This window comes from Balaenoptera musculus, chromosome 8 (genome assembly GCF_009873245.2).
Source record: "Balaenoptera musculus isolate JJ_BM4_2016_0621 chromosome 8, mBalMus1.pri.v3, whole genome shotgun sequence".
Classification (NCBI taxonomy): Eukaryota; Metazoa; Chordata; class Mammalia; order Artiodactyla; family Balaenopteridae; genus Balaenoptera; species Balaenoptera musculus.
The window spans coordinates 4,236,978-4,258,916 of NC_045792.1; positions in this window are offsets into that span (position 1 = coordinate 4,236,978).

The following is a 21,939-nucleotide window of genomic DNA, read 5'->3' on the forward strand; positions in this document are numbered from 1 at the left end:
TGGAACCGTGCACGGTTGTCTGCCCGCAATGCGCCCGTCTGTTCGCCTGCAGCGGCCTGATACGGACACGCCCCACTCCCCGCCCCTGCGGGGTATTTTCCAGATTCCTCTGGGTACCGCCCTCTTTGGGGTTCTGAAAATGATTTTATTAAAAACAGGATAAAAAAAAAAAACCAGGATGAATTGTTCCGAGTCCGGGCGGGTTTGCAGAAGGCCCTCCCCCCGGGCAGAGGAAGGGCTGCCATGAGGCAGCTTTCCTCTGTTTCGACCCCGCGCAGGGCGCGCCTCTTCCTAGCTCGCTGCCAGCCCGGAGCCGGCTTCGCCCTTTCCTCGCCGCTCCGCTCGGCCGTGTTTCCACGCTTTTGACCTCTGTTTATTAGGCCTCATCCTTCCTGTTCCTTCCCAGTGGCCACTAGAGCCCGGGATAGCTTCCTCCCACTGGAGACCAGTAGTGCAAGGACAACGTTGACCTCAAAGCCCAGGTCCCCTTCCTCGTGTATTTTAGGAAAAGATCATTTTTCTTTTTTTCTCCAGTTTAAGATCACTAGCAAGAGACCTGCTTCTCTCTGCCTTCTTGCTCCGCTGCGTTTCCACTTTCAGTCGGGAAACATTCTGCTGCCCGGGTTCACAGCTGGCACGGCCTCGCCGCGGCTGGGGCGCCTCCGGCTTTGTTTCCTTTCAATAGCCGCGAGATTTATGGACCACCCTCTGCATAGTCCTTGGCTAGTTTCCAGATGAATAAAGAACAGGGTCTCTACCCCAGGAAACAGACAGTAAAAAGGGAGACACAGCGTCCACGGAGTACACGCAGAGTGCAGCAACGAGGAGAACGCTGGATTTTCCAGCCCCGCTGCGTGACGTGCCCATTCCTGTGGTTGAACAGGCTCTACCCCATTCCCCAGAGACAGCCGGCCCCTTTCCACTGCAGAGCTCTCCCCATGCCTGTACTGTCCTCGCTCCAATATTTACCTGTTGAAAACCTTTTCATCTTCCTCTGCTCGCTTGGAGGTAAAATCATCTGCTTCTGAATACCCAGAGCGCTATTCCCCACTCTGGCACTTGCTCCCCTAGTTATTTCCGAAGCTCTCCTGCCACTGACAAGGCATGGGTATGTAATACTGCAGGGCCCCTCACCCCGGACACCTCAACACATGTTTGTGCAGCGTCACTGAAACCAGTTCTGCTGGGTTCTGGTCCTAGTTCAACGGTTGCTGTGGACTGAAGTGTATCCTCTCCAACATTCACATATGTTGAAGCCCTGACCCCCAATATGATGGTATTTGGAGATGGGGCCTTCGGGAGGTAATTAGGATTAGATGAGGTCATGAGGGTGGGGGCCCTCAAGAGGGGATTAGTGCCCTTATAAGAAGAGACCAGAGAGCTTGTTTCCACCATCCACCCACCCCCATCCACACGAGGACACAGAGAGAAGGCCAGGAAGAGAGCCCTCATCATCGGGAAACCAAGCCAGCCAGCACCGTGCTCTTGGACTTCACAGCCTACAGAATTGTCAGAAAGAAAGTCCTGTTGTTTAAACCACCCAGTCTGTGGTATTTCGCTATGGCAGCCGGAGCTGACCGGCGTAGCTGTATAACTATGGGCAAGCCCTTCATCATGTGGACTATCTTTCCTCCCCTGACAAGTGTAAATATTAAACACCTGTCTTACTTTCCCAATTTGTGTGATTCAATGAAAACTGAATGTACAGTAGAGAAAAGCATGAAGTGCAATTTTCTGTGAAAATATGCATGAAACAGTACCAAGTGACTGTGAAAGTCCTAATTCTGTTGTGGACCCTTGGATGTGTCCTACAGACCCTCTGGGACCTGTTTCCTTGCCCACAAAATCAGGGACTCAACTCAAGGACGTCTAAATTTCTATGAATCTAAATGCTAAGAGAAAAGCAAGTGAAATTCCCTAGGTTCGGAGCAGTGGCCCCAATACTCATGCTTTTGGGACTGTGTATGCAAGGCTGAACTCTAATATCATGGAATAGGGCAAGGAAATGTAGAAAAATGACCTGGGGGTTATCTGTCTAAAATTAGTTATGTCCTGAGGACTTCCCTGGTGGCTCAGTGGTTAAGACTCCATGCTTTCAAGGCAGGGAGCATGGGTTTGATCCCTGGTCAGGAAACTAAGATCCCACATGAAATAAATAAATTAATTTAATTAAATAAAAACCTTAATATGTTTTAATTAATTAATTAATTAATTAATTAAAATAGGTCCTGAAAGATGTTTATTTGCATTTTCAGGTCACTGAAGGATCATTAATAAAACTTTGTTGCCCTATTTATCAATGTTCTTTTAAAATGTTACTCTCTTTTTATTAAGTGACACTCACAGGAGCATACTTAGTCTTGCAGTTCTCAAACAATGATTTTTCATCCTAAATATGTTCACGTCAGCGACCAAGTCATTTGAAGAGTACTATGTTTTCACTTCATTACCCTTTGTTCACAAAAGGAAAAGGCCTAAAATAACCTCCTGTTTCTCCTCTCTTCTTAAGAATCAGACTTTCTTGTAAAAGAGTTATCTTTCACGTACACTTAAGATGTGTGCATTTCATTGTTGGGGGAAAAAAGTAGTTTATGTCCCTAAACGTATCCTTATATGAGCAGCACCCACTCATCCATTTGACACTTATTCAGGTGAGTTAAATCCAGGTAGAGCAGCTGCTCCCAAATCAGGATGCTTTTCAAAATCAACTAAGAAGTTTTATAAAAAGGCAAATTCCTAAGCTCCTACCTCGGAAATTTTGAATCACTAAGACTAAGGTGACATAAGGGATTCAATATACATTTTTTTTAAAGCTGTCCAGGGAATTCTAATCCACTAATACTTCTGAGAGCTTGATTCTTGAACATCATGGGTCAGTAAAACAAAATTTTTAAAATTGGAGTAGCATTTAAAGTTACCAGTGTTTCCAGACATAGACAACAGACTTGTGGTTGCCAAGGGGGAGGGAGGATGGGGGAAGGATGGATTAGGAGTTTGGGATTAGCAGATGCAAACTATTATATGTAGAATGGATAAACAACAAGGTCCTACTGTAGAGCACAGGGAACTATATTCAATAGCCTATGATAAACCATAAAAAAGAATGTATACATATGTATAACTGAATCACTTTGCTGTACAGCAGAAACTAACACAACATTGTAAATCAACTATATGTCAATAAAAAAATTTAAAAATAAAAAAATTACCAGTGTTTTAGTTTTCTAAATAAAACGTTGACACAACTGTGTGTTATCACCACTGTTTCATTAAAGAAAGAACATTTAACAACAACAAAAAGTAAGAATGGTCATCATTTTACAATTTAAAAGACAGATACAATGTAAATTTTTGACAACTCACTACATTGCCTTTTTCTCATCACAAATCAGAATGGTGAATACTTTACAATGGAATGGTCCTGCTCTAACGCAGGTGTTGGAACAATGTAGTATGGGACATGAATATGAACTGGTTATAAGCTTGGCCTTGGCTTATAACTGGTAGCCTTTAAATATACCATACCCAGAATGTATCCTCTCACCCCCAAACCCACCACACCATCCATGACTGACTCAGTATTTAAGACTTGGTTCCAGTATCACCTGCTTATGGAAGTTTTCTGCTCTCCCCTTCTCCTCCAAGGCTGAGCTGATACACCTCCTTTGTGTTCTCCAGAATATTCTATATATACCTCTGACACACTGTTTGTAAACTAAACATTAGTGATTTATTTTCTTTATTGTCTCCTTAATTACATCATGAGTCCCTTGAGGGGAGGAGTCATGTTTGGTTCACTTCTGTATCTCTACAGAGTGGTTGCACTTAATAGACATTCAAAAAAATATTTGCTGAAGGAACACATAACTAAATGAGCTTTACACTCTGGCAGAGAAGATAAAACTTGTGCATGCATAAGTATACTACTAAGTGGAAAGTCATAAACGGCCCAAGAGAACTGTCTGTGCTTTTTAAGGAATAAATTGGGGGAAGAAGTTGGTTACATCTGGCTGAGGACAGCAGGCAAGTATCATAGAAGAGATTATATCTGAGAGTTCCTGTGAATATACAAAGGATGTCCAGGAGAGGACAAAAAGCATGGAAGGAACAATGCGAGCAGAGGCATGGCATTGGAAAAACACAAGGCATGTAAGAGAACATGCGAGTATTTCATTTCTTTGGAGGACAGGGTTTGTAACAAATAGCAAAGGTAAGATGGTTGGTCAGTTTACCTAAAAGATACTGGGGAGCCATAGAAATCTTTGGAAAAAAGATATAATTAGAGTTGGCTTTAGGCAAATTGAGTGTGACAGCCATATGAGGTATGAACCAGAGTCTAGAGGCAAGGAGGCCAACTAGGAGCCTATTGTGATATCAGGGAAAGAGTGATTGTGGGCAGAATGAAGAGACATGCAGTGGGACTGGAAAGGAGGAGAAGAGGAGGAGGAACAAAAGGAACTTCATGTGTCCAAACATGGTGCCTGGGAGAATATGGTAAGGACAATGCCATTGGCAGAAATGGGGAAAAGATAATGGGGATAGGGGAGTGGAGTTGACGAAATGCCAACAACATCTCCAGCATGAGATACACTGTCATCACTTGGGAAAGAGTTCAGAGAGAGTTTGGAACTAGAATTAGAATTTGGGGATTTACCTAACCCAAAGTTGTTGAAACCATAAGACAGCCAATGGGGACAGCAACAAAAGAGGTAGAAAGAAACCCAGAATGATATATTATTTTTCTGTTTAACCTATGTTTATCATCACAGCATAGAGTCAAAAGCTAGAAAAGGCCAAGTAGGATGAGGACTAAGAAAGCATCACTGAACTTGGAGATCATAGAACCTGGTCACTGGTCATTTCTTTGTAAGTTGTAAAGCTACATGTAGGAAGTAAAGGTTTAAGTGGCTGGTGAGGCAGAGCTAACAAGCACAGTCATATCCTCCAAGATGTTTCCTGCTGAAAGAGCAAGCTAGTGGAGCAGCTCTTGTGGGGTATGGGTAGAGAGTTTTGTTGTTGTTTTTGTTGCTGTTTGCCATTAATAAGAAGCCACTGTGCTGGGGAAGAGGAGTTGCCTGGTGGTCTAGTAGTTAAAAGATTCCGCACTTTCACTGCCGTGGCCCGGGTTCAATCCCTGGATGGGGAACTGGGATCTCACAAGCCAGGCAGTGCAGTCAAAATAAAAAACAAACAAACAAAAAAACCCAAGAAACCACTGGGGAAGGGGAGAAATTGACAGTGCAAGAGAGACCATTCAGATTTGTAAGATGCTATCATCCTCATTTTGCAGATGAGGAAACCAAGGCTCAGAGAGGTTAAATAACTTGCCCACAACCGGTAACCAGCAGAGAAGGAAATTGAATCTTGGTTTGTGTGACTCAGAAACTTAAGGTCGTCTGCTCACATCATGCTAACCAGCTCCCTAGCAGGTATCAGAAAACATTCGTCTAATAAGTCCCTCCATGGATACATGGAAAATGTATCAATGGCTGGCCATTCTTTCTGCTTGCATTTTTTTTTTTAAGAGGGAAGGATTATTTATTTATTTATTTTTGGCTGTGTTGGGTCTTCGTTTCTGTGCGAGGGCTTTCTCTAGTTGTGGCAAGCGGGGACCACTCTTCATCGCGGTGCGCGGGCCTCTTCACTATCGCGGCCTCACTTGTTGTGGGGCACAGGCTCCAGATGCGCAGGCTCAGTAGTTGTGGCTCACGGGCCTAGTTGCTCCACGGCATGTGGGATCCTCCCAGACCAGGGCTCGAACCCGTGTCCCCTGCATTGGCAGGCAGATTCTCAACCACTGCACCACCAGGTAAGCCCCTCTGCTTGCATTTTAAGGTAGCTTTGTGATATTCTGTAAAATCACACTTCTATTCATAAACAGAGAAGCCGCTCTACAAAATGTAACTCAAGAGGAATTAGAAAGTTCCCGAGCTGTCTCCTATTTGTCTCCTGCTTAGAAGGCTTCCATGTTCCCTCTGCCACTGATGTGGAACAGGTGGCATCACTTCTCAGAGGGACGCTCTATAAGAAGCAGAACAGGTTTAACCTTGCATGATTTTCACCTTCACCACATGAGTAGGTAATTGAAATTTAAATATTTTAACTTATAAAGACTTTCTTATACCTCCTACTGGTCTAAATTAAAACAGGATCTGGTTTTCAAACAAGTCAAATAGACAAAAATATCAAGTACTTAAAATCAGTACAGGGCACCCAAATTCGATAATGCCAGGGCAGGGTCTAGACAGAAGAAAGACTCTGGCCCTGGAGTCTTCATGTAAATATCTTTTGTTTTCAAAGATAATACCGGTTTAACTGATTACAATCTGGGTATGTAGGTGTGGCTGAAATACAGTGCTTGAAAAATAACTTTAAACACACTACACATATGCTACGCTTTGTTTTGCTGGTCAACTGGTTGACAGGCTTGAAGCAAACAAGTTCTGTAAGGTCTAAAACTTATACAGTTTTGGGTGTCCTCATAAAGACAAACATTAAGTTTTCAGAGTCCCTGCGGAGGTCTCAGGGGAGCCCAGGGCAAAAGGGTGATCGCAGAGCTTAATTAACTCTGCAGAAAAGCTGCCTCTGGCTGCAAATCACTTTTGGAGGAGTTGTTATTGCATGTGGCCCTGCCTATTTAACTTCCTTTATTTCCTGCTGTTCCTGAGTCTTCATTTGAAAGGAGCCATCCCATTCCTTGTATTTGGGCTGTTCTGCCTCTATGCTATGGCTATTTTCTCAGCTGCCCATAACGATGCCACATTTTTTTACTGTTCTTGTTTGGTGCTTCTTCGAATGATTTCCTCTGCCTTCAGTGTGGAAAATATAAAATGATGATAAAAACCTCAGCGCTGGAAACTGCTTGCACTAAAAGTTCTTATTGTTGGTGACTTCTACATGGTACTTGCTTTTCAGACAAGCCGATGTGAAATTACTCAGCTTGAGAAGCCCCAAATCAAAGAGTTTGAATATATTTGGGGCATTTTTTTACCCTGTACAGAAGTCCTTTCATAATGGCTGTAACGGAAGGATGGAGAAACTCACAGTTCTATGATTAGAAATTTTGTCTGGTGGATGGACCTAGAGACTGTCATACAGAGTGAAGTAAGTCAGAAAGAGAAAAACAAATATATAATATCGCTTATATGCGGAATCTAGAAAAATGGTACAGATGAACTTAGTTGCAAAGCAGAAATAGAGACACATGTAGAGAACAAACGTATGGATACCAAGGGGGGAAGGGAGGGTGGGATAAATTGGTAGATTGGGATTGACATATATACACCACTATGTATAAAATAGATAACTAGTGAGAACCTTCTGTATAGCACAGGGAACTCTACTCAGTGCTCTGTGATGATCTAAATGGGAAGGAAATCCAAAAAAGGGGGGATATATGTATACGTATAGCTGATTCACTTTGCCGTACAGCAGAAACTAACACATCATTGTAAAGCAACTATACTCCAATAAAAATTAATTAAAAAAAAAAAAAAAGGAAGAAAAAAAAAGAAATTTTGTCTTTATTCGGCTAATCTTCATCATGTATGTGAAGATGGCTCTCATCTCCCATTCTGCTCCCCACTCCAAAGTCTTTTCTTTAATGTAAACAGACTCATTTCTGTAACCATTTTACATGCAACATTGTTACCAGACCTTCTTACCTTCTTTACACCTCTCTATAAATTCCAATTTACTAGTCAACCTCTAAAAATGTAGACTCCAAAACTGAGCACCATATTTCACATCCTATATAGAGCATAATGTTGTTTTTCTGGACAGTGTGCATTTCATTAATACACCCTAACATTTCCTGATGAGATATCAATACCAAAGTCACATAAAAATTCATTTGGTGGATATTTATTCAGCACCTACAGCATACCATGTGTCAATCAATACTTTACTTGGGATATAAAGTGAAACAAGATAGGCTTCTTGTTCTCAAGTTGCTTAATAAATAAAGGCTGTCTGTTCAATGTCAAAGAGTGTGATGGTAACAGGGAAAACTTCCCAAAGAAGATGCTTTAACTGAGTTTGAAAAGATAGGAGTCACCTGGACAAAGAAGGCAGCTATGGCTAGCCAAGGCATTGGTCTGGGTATGGACGGGGAAGCATAAAGAGGCATGACACCACAGGGGAGCAACAGGAGAAGAGGGGTCACAAGAAATAAGGATACTCACTAAAGATTTTGAACTTTCTCTTGGCAGATCTGGGGAACCACTAACTGATGGTCAGATTTGCATTTTAGGAAGATCACTTTGTCAGATTCATCAGATCAGGAGACTATTGAAATCATCCAGGGAAGACACAATGAGAGCCCAGACTAGGGCAGAAGAAGTAGAAATGCAGAGGAGAGTGACACAGGGACCAGAAAGTGCCCCACTCAATGACGTGTGGGATACAGAAGAAATGCACACTGGGGAAAAGGGCCTAATAGCAAATAGCAAGTGGTTAAGGCAGGGACTTTAGACAGATGACTTTTAGGGTTGAAATCCCTGCTCTACAATTTCTGGTTGTGTGACCTTAAATTATTTAATTCCATCAAAGCTCGGAATTCTCTTTGCAAAATAGGATACTATCACCTTTTTAGCAGGGATCTTACAAAGACTAAATGGAATAATGGATAAAGTGCTTACCTGTTTAGCTCAATGCACAGCACATGATAAGTTCTTGATACAAGACAGCAGGTAATTGTGGCTGGCTGTTTATGGTGGTGGTGATCGTGCTACTGCAATTCAGCAAGATAGAGAATTCAGGAGGAGGAGCAAGTTTAGGGGAAGAGCTAATGATATTACAATAGTAGCTCATATTTGTATAGTGCTTTTCCATTTTCGAATGTCTCTTGTATCCATTATCTCATTTCATGTTCAAAAGAACCCTGCAAGTCTCACTTTCATTTCTAGGACAATTCATTTCTAGGACTTCATCCTAGGAAAATAATCCAAAATGAGAATAAATGATGGAAAAATGCTTATGAGATATGGTAAATTTTTTAAAGAAGAGAATGCAAAGTTGTATATGTAGAATAAGTTCAATTACATATTTAAAATAGACTGGAAGAAAATGAACCAAAATATTACTTTTTTCTAGAGAGTGGGATTATAAATGATTTTTAAATTCTTCTTAATATATTTCTGTGTTTTTCAAATGTTCTATAATGGATATGTATTACTTTTACAATGGAGGGAGGAATGATGCCCTTTTCTTTTGTTTTCCATTGTCTTATTAACAATGTTTTGTTAAGTAGATAGGTCAGTCACTATTATTTTCTTTGTTTTATAATACTAAGACTTCTGTCAATAATAGTAACTATAACTAACACTTACATAGCACTTACTACATGCCAGGCATTGTTCTAAGCATCTTAATAAATATTAAGTTTAGGCATGAGTTTAGAATTTATTAGAATTATCCCATTTTTATGTTTTTGGCTGTAAATAATAGAAATGTCTACTTAATACAGCTTAAACAAAAATAGTATTTATTGGCTTATGTAACTGGAAAAATCTAGAGGTGAAAACGTAGAGATGGGGCATGGTTCCAATCAGGACTGCAGCTCACGTCTCTGTGATTCTCCTGGTCCTCCTCTTCTGTCAGCTTCATCCACAGGCTAACAGTGAGGCATCTGTGATAGTTTTTGATCCTGTCCTACATCTGCTCAGGAAATTGTCCAGGAGAAAAACAGCTTCTGCCTCAGGCTTCCAAACGAGAGTCCTGAGATTCTCTGGTTGGACAACTTATGTCACATACCCACTCCTGACTCAATAACTGGGGTATGGGGTGGGAAGAGGGGCAAAAATAAAATGTGTTGAGTGTCTTAAGTCAACCAGGACGGCCAAGGAAGTGGAAGTGGGGGGAGATGGGGGAGGGGTGTTAACAGAATGAAAATCACATAGGAAGGGAAAATAGGGGGAAGGATACTGAGTAGGAAATAGACAATATCGATTACTTTATTTCTCAACATTCAGTTTAGGTTGGATCTTACTGCCAAGTTAGCTACAAATTTCATCTTTCCTCCTTCCCAGCTGTCCTTCCTGGGATCCTTGTTTTGGTTCTCTATTTGTTATTCTGTGCATCATTGAACAGATGTTGATAAAGTAGTCTATGAAACCCCTCAGCTTTAAATCACCTGAAAACCCTCTGAATTGAAGGTAAGATGTAGAACAAGCTATACGCCATGATTTTTTCTTTGTCTTATATTGACAATATTTGCTTGTTGTTTCAATTAAGAAATGTCAGAGAGTGAGCGCAGTCAGCTTCTTCGGCGGAGCCTCACAGGGTAAGAGGGGCTTGGTGGGACCCCAAGGTCTATTTCTGGTTTTTTGTTTGTTGTTGTTTTGTTCTGTTTTTTATATAAAAGCTTTGAGTTGTAGTTCACATACCATTCAATGTGCCCATTTAAAGTGTACAATTCAATAGTTTTTAGAAAATTCACAGAATTGTGCACTTATCACCATAATCAATTTTAGAGCATTTTCATTATACCCAAAAGGATCACTGTACCTATTAGTAGTCACTCCCTGTTTCCTGCCCCCGCTTCCTCCTCCCAGCCGTAGGCAACCACTGGTTTACTTTCTGTATCTATAGATTTGCCTTTTCTAGACATTTCGTGTAAATGGAATCATAAAATATGTGGCCTTTTACAAATACCATGTGATATCACTTATATATGGAATCTAAAATACGACACAAATGAACATATCTACGAAACAGAAACAGACTCACAGACATAGAGATCAGACTTGTGGTTGCCAAATGGGAGGGGGGAGGGGAGGGTTGGACTGGGAGTTCGGCATTAGCAGATGCAAACTATTATTTATAGGATGGATAAACAACAAGGTCCTACCGTATAGCACAGGGAACTATATTCAATATCCTGTGATAAACTATAACAGAAAAGAATATGGAAAAGAATGTGTGTGTGTGTATATATATATATATATGTATATATCTGAATCACTTTGCTGTACAGCAGAAATTAACACAACATTGTAAATCAACTGTATTTCAATAAAATTTTTAAAAAATAAAATAAAATATGTGGTCTTTTGTGACTGGCTTCTTTCTCTAAGCATCATGTTTTCAAGCTTAAGCTAACCATGTTGCAGCATGTATCAGTGCTTCATTTCTTCCTAGTGCCAGATAATATTCCATTATATGGATAGACCACATTTCAATTATTCATTCATCAGTTGATAGATAGTTAAGTTGTTTCCACTTTTAGACTATTATGAATATACTTTTATGGATATTTGTGCACAAGTTTTTGTGTGGACCTATGTTTTTATTTCTCTTGGGTATATACTTAAAAGTAGAATTTCTGGGCTTCCCTGGTGGCGTAGTGGTTAAGAATCCGCCTGCCAATGCAGGGGAAACAGGTTCATGCCCTGGTCCAGGAAGATCCCACATGCCACGGAGCAACTAAGCCCGTGCGTTTCAACTACTGAGCCTATGTTCTAGAGCCTGTGAGCCACAACTACTGAGCCCACGTGCCACAACTACTGAAACCTGTGCACCTAGAGCCCATGCTCCACAACAAGAAAAGCCACCGCAATGAGAAGCCCGCGCACCGCTACAAAGAGTAGCCCCCGCTTGCCGCAACTACAGAAAGCCCCCGCGTGCAGCAACGAAGACCCAACGCAGCAAAAATAAATAAATAAATTTATTAAAAACAAAAAAAACCCACCTTGTTTATTTAAAAAAAAAAAAAAAAAGTAGAATTCCTGGCCCATATGGTAGTCCACTGTTTTGCAGGTCAGAAATTTTATCAGAACCCTTCAAGTACTATCTTTAGGTAACCAAACTCAAAAGAGATTGCCAGGGACTTCCCTGGTGGTCCAGGGGTTAAGACTCCACACCTTCATTGTGGGGGGCACGGATTGGATCCTTGGGTGGGAGGGAACTAGGATCCCACATGCCGTGCGGTGTGGCCAAAATTTAAAAAAAGAGAGAGAGAGAGACTGCCATGTAGAACTAGAAGATAATACATCAATTGACAATGGCATTACTATTTTCAGGGGACCAGATCACTCATGCTAACTGCTTGGAGAACCTCCTTTCCAATATCAAGGTATATGAGAAACTGAAAATTACTGCATTTAATTTTTAGTTTAGTACTCACAACAACTCTCTGAGGCTTAGAGAGACTAGATAATTTGTTCCGGGTTACATAGAAAATAGATGGAAACAACAGGATTGCAACTCATGTCTGCCTCTTTCCAGAACTGTCTGTCTTAAATACTAGACTAGACTCATGCCGCTCAAATGCCACCAAATATTTAACTGTCCACTTGTTGGAAATGAGTTGTTTCCAATGTTTTCACCCACAGCACTAGTCCTTCTGCAAATGGCTACTTGAAATAAGTATGTGTGCTCAGTAGTTTTATTCTCAAAAGGTGACCTGGTATCCAAATTCTGGACATGTCTTTATGTGGCTCTGTCTCTACTGACTTTTTATGAGAAGTTGTTCCTGATCACATTTGCTGGCACACCTCCTTAAAAGCACAGTCAGCTGCATTCAAAACAGCTCCTGGATGCCTGCCCTACAGGGACTTTTGATGATCTCTGTACTATTTTGAGATAAAAAGGGTTCAGCGTCCAGCAGTCCAAAAACATAGTCTAAATCAGCTTTTAAATCCCTCGTTACATATTATAAGATGGAGGCCACTGAAGACTTGAGTTGTTTCCAGATATACTCCAGTAGGGCTCTCTAGGTCTCGCTCCTTTTTTGGGAATGGGTTGCAGACCAGACGAGGCGCCGTGTGGTGACTAACCCGCCATCATGGCCTCAGCTGTAGCTCATCTTGGAACAACCAGCTTTACAGATCTTTTGAGAAAACCAGGGTTGTATCACCTGTACTTGGCTGGTATTCATACACTAAATTACACAGCCATGGTAAAATATTATGAAATCAAGACTCACTTTGAGAAGTTTTATTAAATTTGTTAGATGTGCCAGTGGTATTGTGGTTAGGTGAGAAAAAAAGATTTTCCTTTGAGATGCATACGAAAAAAATATATCTAAGGGTGAAACTGAAGAATAAGAGGTTGCCCGTAAATGAAGAGCCTGTGAGAGGCAGAAGGAATTGAATACTTGATATAAATAATTTAAAATGCATAACTGTTACTCAAATCATTGAGATTTGACTATGGATGCAACCTTTCAGATCTGATAGAAATTATTTACACTGAAGTGCTCAGAGAACAGTCAAGATAAATGATAAGGCAAACGTATCAACTGCCATATTTGGTGAGGATAAGTGATACTTGAACATCACAAGATTGAGTTAACATCATCAAAGAGAAAGTGTGTAACAGTTTCAAGTTGTAAAGACTGATGTAAGGGGGAATAACCTATCCTTGCAAGAGAAGTTATTCTTGTAATGGTTGTTTATTTTCTCTTTTACTCTTGGTTTCTGCCCTAGATAGATTAACGTTGAAGCTTTCAGGATCTATGAGGTTGAATTTACAGTGACAAAGGGTGCAAATCAGCCTCAGGATTCTCACCTTTGAGAAAAGGTAAAGAATGGCTTTCTCATTCTTCATCATGCCATTTTGCTTAGTTCTTTAAAAAGAAATTTGGGCTGTTCAATCCTGCCTTCGGCTGTTTTCTATCACTCAGCTATAAGTCAATTCTAATTTGAGTTCAGAGGTGATTGACGAAAATCAAAGTCAACTCTCAACCATCATCTACTTTTTGTGTTATCTGTGACCTCTTAGTTCCTCAACCTGCTAACCCCCTTTTGTGCCATTCCTTTGAGGAAATGCAAGGACATTTTTTTGAAGTCAATTTTACCGCTCTTGAGAAATCCTGGCAAAAGGAGATTAGGGAGTGAGGAAAGAAAAGAAAAAAAAGTGAGACAGAAAATCGTGGTGAGGCAATTAATTAAAGTGAACTTTGGGGATTGTTTGTGGCTTTCCATTATTTAAGTTCCACTTCTTATCAAAAATGAGTACAGTGCCATTTGGCTTCTGTATGCTTAGTAAATACCTCAAAACTTCCTTAGAGTTAGTGGCTATTCTGCCTGCTACTAAGCCACTTTGAACCATTGAGCACTGAGCAACAATAAAGAAAACTGGAAATTCTTAAGCCTTTGCTGACACCTGAAACATTAACAGGCTATGGTTACCAAATTCCTGGTCCAAAGATGTTCTATATTTGTGTGGGGATTATATATTCTAAAGCTAAGGCATATGATCAGATGAGATGAAATATTTTAAATCAGAGCAGTTAACCACAATACATACTTGACAGTTAAAATATTATTTTCCCATTCTACACCTTGTTCTTAATTGCTTTCATTGTTGTGTCTTGAGCAGCCTTGACCTTAACAAACCCTTCCATTAAGATAGAAACCAAAACAAAGAACATGTGTTAAATAGGAAGAAAACATGTAAAGACAAATAGTCAAATAACTGGAAATCACGGTGCTTAGATATTTAATATTCTTCAGCAATGTTAGTCATTATTATTATTTTTTTTTTAGTCATTATTTTTAATAAACAATTTTTTCGAACAGTTGTTAGGCCATTTTTAAAAACTGGCTTACAACTGTGGCAGATCTGATTTGCAAGAACAAAAGAGAGAAAAGCAATCTTGCTATATTCAGCACTAGGAAGATTATTCTTAGAGTATTGTGTTCAATTTTGGTTTTCCTAATTGAAGAAGGTTGTGCACAACTTGGGAAGAGTCCCAGAAAGTCAACCAAAACATTCAGAGGCTAGAAAAGAAGGCATATGGAAGTCAGCTTCCAGAAGTACTCACGCAAATGGAAAATAATGAATGTTCAAATGTATTCACTATAGCATTATTTATGACAAAAGATTGGAATCTACCTAAAAGTTCATCATTATGAGACAGGGTAGATGAATTATAGCTCAGCTATGCAATGAAATTTACTGTAGATGTAAAAAAGATTGAGGAAACTATTTTGTGTTAGGGAAAGATCTCCAAGATGTATTGTTAAGTGAAGCAAGCAAAGCACAGAACAGTGTGTGGAGTATGCTGTCATCATGTTGAAAAGTAAAAGGAGAGATGATCTATACTTATATCTATTTGTGTATGCATAAAAATAATCTCTGGAAGTGTATACAAGAAATCAGTGACAGGGAGTTTGGGATTAGCAGATGCAAACTATTATATACAGGATGGATAAACAACAAGGTCCTCTGTACAGCACAGGGAACTGTATTCAATATGCTGTGATAAACCATAATGGAAAAGAATATGAAAAAGAATACATATATATGTATAACTGAGTTACATTGCTGTACAGCAGAAATTAACACAACATTATAAATCAACTATACTTCAATAAAATTAAAAAGAAAAAAAAACCAATGACAGTAATTGCTTTCCAAGGGTAAGCAAAAATTAGATGGATGTGAGATGTACGTGTAAAGAGACTTATACCTTTTGAATTTTGATTCTTACATATGTATTACCTACTTTAAAACTAAATAGATAACTTTAAATGAACGGCAAAGAAGAAAAGATACAAAATGAAGACTGGTGAGACAGATGAGGATTTAAATTTTGTCTACATTTACGAAGAGCCCTAAGTAACGCACCTTATCTGAGTAGCTCCATAATCAGTGTAAATTACCACATGTTAACTTAATTGCAAAGACAAACAATGAATGAATTGATTGTGCCATAATACAGTTCACTCATGATGCAAAGACATGGCCCTAATTCACGGAAGAGAAGATTGAATTAGTGCCTGATTTTTTTTCCAAAATGACGAACAATTAGTCAATGAAAGAATAATACAGTTCTCTATTCCCTGGACCTCATAATGTTTGTAAAGCACTTTGTAGTTTGCAAACTGCTTTCACATATGTTATCCCATTGGATCCATCGCTACAAAAACATTATGTGGTGTACAAGACAGAAATTTCTATTTCTCATTTTACAAATGAGAAATGGAAATAAAGAGAAGTGACCACTTGCTGGTGGTCTCAACCAACATGACAGGATATCTGAAACTGGAACTGGCTTGAAAAATGAGGGAAAGACGATGGCCAAGGGCTTGCCAAGTCCCTGGACTCCTTGGAAGTACTTACAGCTTTAAATTCTTCTGCTTTTTGCCCAGAGTTATTTCTCAATTATTAATTTTTTTTTGTTCTAGTTCAGAGATTTAGCTGAATTTCTGACTCATCTTGTTCCTTTATAGAAAAAGGCATAGAAACACTTCTTATCTTCCATCCATTCAATCTTTCCTTTTAGTGAAAGAATCATGGAAGAGAGCTAATTAGAATGCGCATTCCTGACACCTCTCCCAAGATTCTGAGTAGTTGGGTCTTAGGTGGAGCCTGGGAATATGTGTTTTCCGTAAGCATGTGACTATACTTAGACAGGGGGTCTGAGCATCGCCCTGAAAAATATGCACAACATGAAGTGAGATTGTTTGTAATGAGTTACTCTGTGTGGTTGATTAAAATCAAGGAGGCCGGGTAGGATAGGGAGGGTGGGAGGGAGGGAGATGCAAGAGGGAAGAGATATGGGGATATATACATGTATAGCTGATTCACTTTGTTATAAAGCAGAAACTAACACACCATTGTAAAGCAATTATACTCCAATAAAGATGTTAAAAAAATAAAAAATGAAATATATAAATAAAATCAAGGAGGCCTCTCAGAGTCTCTTTCCAAGCTCATTATTGCTACAGAAGAGGCAAAGGCAGGGAGCTGGGAGTGATGACTAGCCTCTAGTGAGCTGAAGAGATGACAGTGGCAACAGCACACAGGGCTAATATTTGCCTAGCAATTCAGGAAAAGATTCACAGACTTAAATTAGAACTCATCAGATGTATGCCTTTCCCTCTGAAAGTCTCCAAGTATGAGACTGAACTCACCTTGGAGAGTCTGAACAAGTTGCTTATTTGCTTCTAAGGAGAATTGTAAGTGTTGACCACATCTGTAAAGACCTAAGTGGTTTGAGATTTGGTTTCCTAGTGACTGCCTCTTTCCCTCTGCAGTGCTGGAGCAATTTGTGATCTGGTGGGGTACGCCTACTCACAGGTCCCAAATTCCATCTAGAGAGGAGGGACCTGGAAACCACAGAGGCCTCATGGTGGAGGACACTTGTTTACCTAAGTTCTTCCCCACTCCAGCCCTGGTGAAGCCCCTAGTTTGGCTTCTTTCAGAGTTTCTGTACTAACATTTATCTTTTTTCAGCTGGCTTCTCCATAAGAGAGTATTTTGTGAAAGCTGCTTTGTAATTATTTTAAATGGCATAATGCCTAAAGAGTACATTTGTCATTGGCTGAAGGCTTTTTTAGTTCTGCGTAATTTTCTGAGTGTTTTCCACTTGGTACTCATGCCCCAAGATAATTATCAAAAAGGACATACATTTATTAATTGAAATAATAAATACTCTGTAGGTGTTCTAATAAAATGTGGTGATTTAAGGGTTAAGTGGTATATAGACTCATTCTAGAATAGCAGTAGAGCACACTTCTGTAAAAGCTAAATGCAAAAGTACAGAGGGAGAAAAAAACCAAAGAAAAGCTAAATCACGGTGCACTAGGTACACAGAAACAATGGAGAGAATTTGAAGAAAAAATCGCCTCATAAGTTTAGGAAAGGTGTAGTCACGAGAAATTTCATTTGCTAACTATTTTTCCTCGGTTCAAAGATTTACAGGTGCTACTTTATCTTGTCACCTTATTTGTCCATAGAGCACGTCCTCTACAAAAATAAGAGCCGTTCTGAGCTGTGACCGCTTATTGACCTTATGGAGTCACTGGATGCAAATTAGCCAATTTCCTGCTCTCCACCCTTTATTAGTTGACTATTAGTTTACTTTCCAAGAAGGAAGCAGTGACTAGAAGTTTGTCTAAGGACAAAACTGGATTACCGATTACATTTGCCTCAAATCCTCAAACTTTCTTTCATAAATAAACATAATAAGGAGCCTTGGGTGCATGGATCTACCTCTGTCTCTTGGTAAGATCTTATTTATTTATTTATTTATTTATTTATTATTTATTTATTTATTTATGGCTGTGTTGGGTCTTCGTTTCTGTGCAAGGGCTTTCTCTAGTTGCGGCAAGTGGGGGCCACTCTTCATCGCGGTGCGCGGGCCTCTCATTATCGCGGCCTCTCTTGTTGTGGAGCCCAGGCTCCAGGCGCGCAGGCTCAGTAGTTGTGGCTCACGGGCCCAGCTGCTCCGCGGCATGTGGGATCTTCCCAGACCAGGGCTTGAACCCGTGTCTCCTGCATTGGCAGGCAGACTCTCAACCACTGCGCCACCAGGGAAGCCCTCTTGGTAAGATCTTTATCTGAAAATCTTACAACAACTCAAATATGGAGACCAGGACAGAAGCCTGAGTAGCTTATGGGAAATAGTGGTCCCTAGGGAAGAGTGAAGAGGACTCCAATTAGCTAGTTTTGACTTCATCATTCATGTCTTACCCACAGTTTCCTCATCCAGAGTTGCACCTGCAGCAGCTTTTCAAAGTTAGGAAGATGAAGATGGGGAATTTGGAAAGTGCAGGAAATGACATAACTGCTGGCACATGATCTAGACCAGCACCGTCCAACAGTTCTTTCCGAGGTACGGACATGTTCTAGACCTGGGCTGTCCAGCATGGAAGCCACCAACCACACGTGACTACTGAGCACTTGGACATGTGCCTCCTGTAATGGAGGAACTGAATTTTAAATTTTATTCAGTTTTAATAAATTTAAACTTAAAGAGCCACATATGCCTAGTGGCTACTTACACTGGACAGTGTAGTTTTAGACTTTCAGGTGACTTTTTTAGCTATTAGAGACCAAATCCAGATTTCCTGACTGGTTGAGTATTCAAACCTTAACCAACTCCTGAGTTTGGTTCAAACTCAAAGAAGTAGGTGGTTGAAAAGTGAAAGGGTGAAGAGAAAAAAAACATACCCTCATCTACTGATATTACTGGGGTAGAAGGAAGACACATAAACAATTCTAAACCAAGTAGATAAAAAAGAACTTTAGCGGATCACCTAAACACTTGGTATCTATACAATACCAAAAAACTATTTTACTTTTTAAAAAAAACTGAATAGAGTGAATTGGCAGATGAATTTGGCATTATGTAACACAGTAAAATATAAATGAAAAACAAACACCAGGCAGGCCTAAGTGATGTGGATTAAATTAAATATTTACGCTCTACACAACAGATCTTTCGTAAAGAGCAGTTTTATAAACCAGAAGCTTCAATAATAAAAGGGTGGAGGGAATGTTTCATTTTCTTAAGGCCTGCTGTTTGACACCTAGGCCATCCAACCCAGCTGCCAGCAGGCAACTTAGGTACCACAAAACAGAACGATCCAATTGTGTTTAAGTGCATTTGTATGCATAAATGAATTAAAAAGATGGGAGGTACATATACCCATGAATGTTGGGTTTTTATTATTGTCATTGCGTTTACCCTTTTCTGTTTTCTCCAGATTTTCAACACTGAGCAGAAACATTTTATAAGCAAAATTTTTTTTCAAAAGACAAAAACACAGAGAGTAATACAGTATAGTAAACATTCATGTGCCTACCACCCAGATTGAACAGTTGTTCCTAACTTGTTATATTTGCCTTGACTATTTCTTTCAGCCCCTGGGTACCCTTCCCCAGTCCCATGGCCCCTCTCTCCCCATTAGCATGAGTTTAATGTGTTTTCCCACACATTTGAAGTTCTTTCCCTTCATATGTATATATTCATGAACAACACATAGCACTACTTTACTTTTTAAAAAACTCACAGTGTTTTCCAAAGAAGACATACAAATGGTTAACAGGTACATGAAGAGATGCTCAATACCACTTATCAGGGAAATGCAAATAAAAACCACAAGGAGATACAGTCTCACACCTGTCAGAATGGCAGTCATCAAAAACACAAGAAATAACAAGTGTTAGTGAGGATATGGGGAAAAGAAAACCCTTGTGCACTGATGCTCAGAATGTAAACTAGTATAGACAATATGGCAGAACCTGAGCTCAAACCCTGGCCATTGCAGGCAGAAGTTTTTGTTCCCCAACATTTTGCCTCCCATGGTGTCCTGGTTCTCATTTGACCATAAGACCCACCAGTGGAGAGTAATTCTCCCTTGCTGACCAAGGAAACTCAAGAACTGGAAATCAGTAAGAGGGAAGGAAAATAGAACAAGTGAGAGAAATAGAAAGAGGGGGGGAAATTGAGAGAAAAACAGTCACTTTGGTCAAGGATGTAATGTTACTAAATTTTATGGACTCCATAGCTTGGAAAAGACAGACCAAGGTTGATAAAGATGGGGTGGAGAAGCTGTTTAGGTATCATCCTATCACGCTTTCAGCATCGCAGCTGGATTGTAGGTGGGGCTGAAGGCAGCTCTTCACTTTCCCTTGAGCAGTGTTTTCTAAACTGTAGGAGGAACCAGAGATGATTTTAGATGTCACAGTCTAGGCAGCAGTTGGATGGCAGAGTGTGAAAGTGAGATCTTTTTAAGTTGTTTTAATCCTTCTCTACCCAGTTTATTGAACAATCTGAATCAAGCGAGGTACAAATCTGAAATGTTTTCTTTTTTCCCTTCTGCCATGCTCAGTGGAATTGCTTTCTCCCATGATTTTGGGAAAGAAGGAAGAGGGAAAAATGTCTCCTCCCTAAACGATGTCAGATCCTCTTTGGCTCAGTTGCCTCTCTGGCTGACATTCTTGGCTGTTGAGGTCCCCTTGTTCTGGGCGTCTTAAATTCTGTTTCTCCCATTAGTGTGGGGACGCATCCTTCAGTAGGCCCTGCGAGGTTCCCCAGCGTCGGAGGGTCACTCTCTGGCTTGACCGCCTCAACTGCCCTCAGCTCCCATTCCATGTACTCTCCACTCTGTGGGCGTGGGGCTTGGGAGGGGAGCACCAAGGCTCATCCAAAGCCTCTGTCTCCACACTCCTTGCTGGGGTCGCAGCTCCAGGTCAAGACGGGTTCCGACCTCCAGTGGATGGACGCCACCTCCTTCCTTACTATTCTGTGGTCCCTGAGAGTGATTCTCTCAGGCCCCTTCGTGCCTCAGGGGAGGCAGAATTCCTGACCAAGTCAGGAGTCAGGACTGAAGGTCCTCAACCCCCCCCCCCCCCCTCTATCCAGGCATCTGCTCTTTTTGAGGCTCAGCCGCCTCCGCCTCTGATAACCTAAGAAGGTATCTGGCCTCAATTGTTTTCAACTCTATTGACAGTGGGGACACAAGAAAACCTTCTTTGTTCTCAGCCTGGGATCCCAGTCTCAGGTTCTGATTACATCAGAGCGAAGTTCTCCGTTTGTGCTGGTATAAATCACCTGGCTAACTTGTTCAGTCTCCTTTTTCAAGGGAGAGAGCAAGCCTTCCTTAGGTAACAACATGTGTCTACAAACTAAGATCATTTGGCTTTCCTTGTGTTTATTTTCACAGTACATTTTATTTATGACAAATGATACTGATTTTGCATTTACCATAGGGATATAGTGTTTTATTTTTAAATGAATTTCTCTAAGTTTTATGTAAGTAATTTTGTTTAAAGAACAATATTTGGTTGATAATTGGTGTTGATGGTAAGTGAATATGGAAAAAATAGTGAAAGTGGTATTTGAAAGACTGAAACTAAGAAATACGCCTTAGAAATAAATGAGTTAAACTGAGCTACGGCACGTAATGTGTTTAAAGTTGCTTACCAGTAAATGCTTATTAAATGTTAGTGATTTGCTGTAGTATTGAGTATCTACTACATGTCTGGTGGGTTTCTAAAAACAGCTTTATTGAGGTCTGATTTAGATATTAGATATTTAGATATCATAAAATTCCGCCATTTTTCAGTGTGTGTTCAGTGACTTTTAGTAAATTTACAGAGTTGTGCATCCATCACCACAATCCAATTTCAGAGCATTTCCATCACCCCGGAAAGATCCCTCCTGCCCATTTGCAGTCTCTTTCCCTCCCCGCTCCCTCAGCT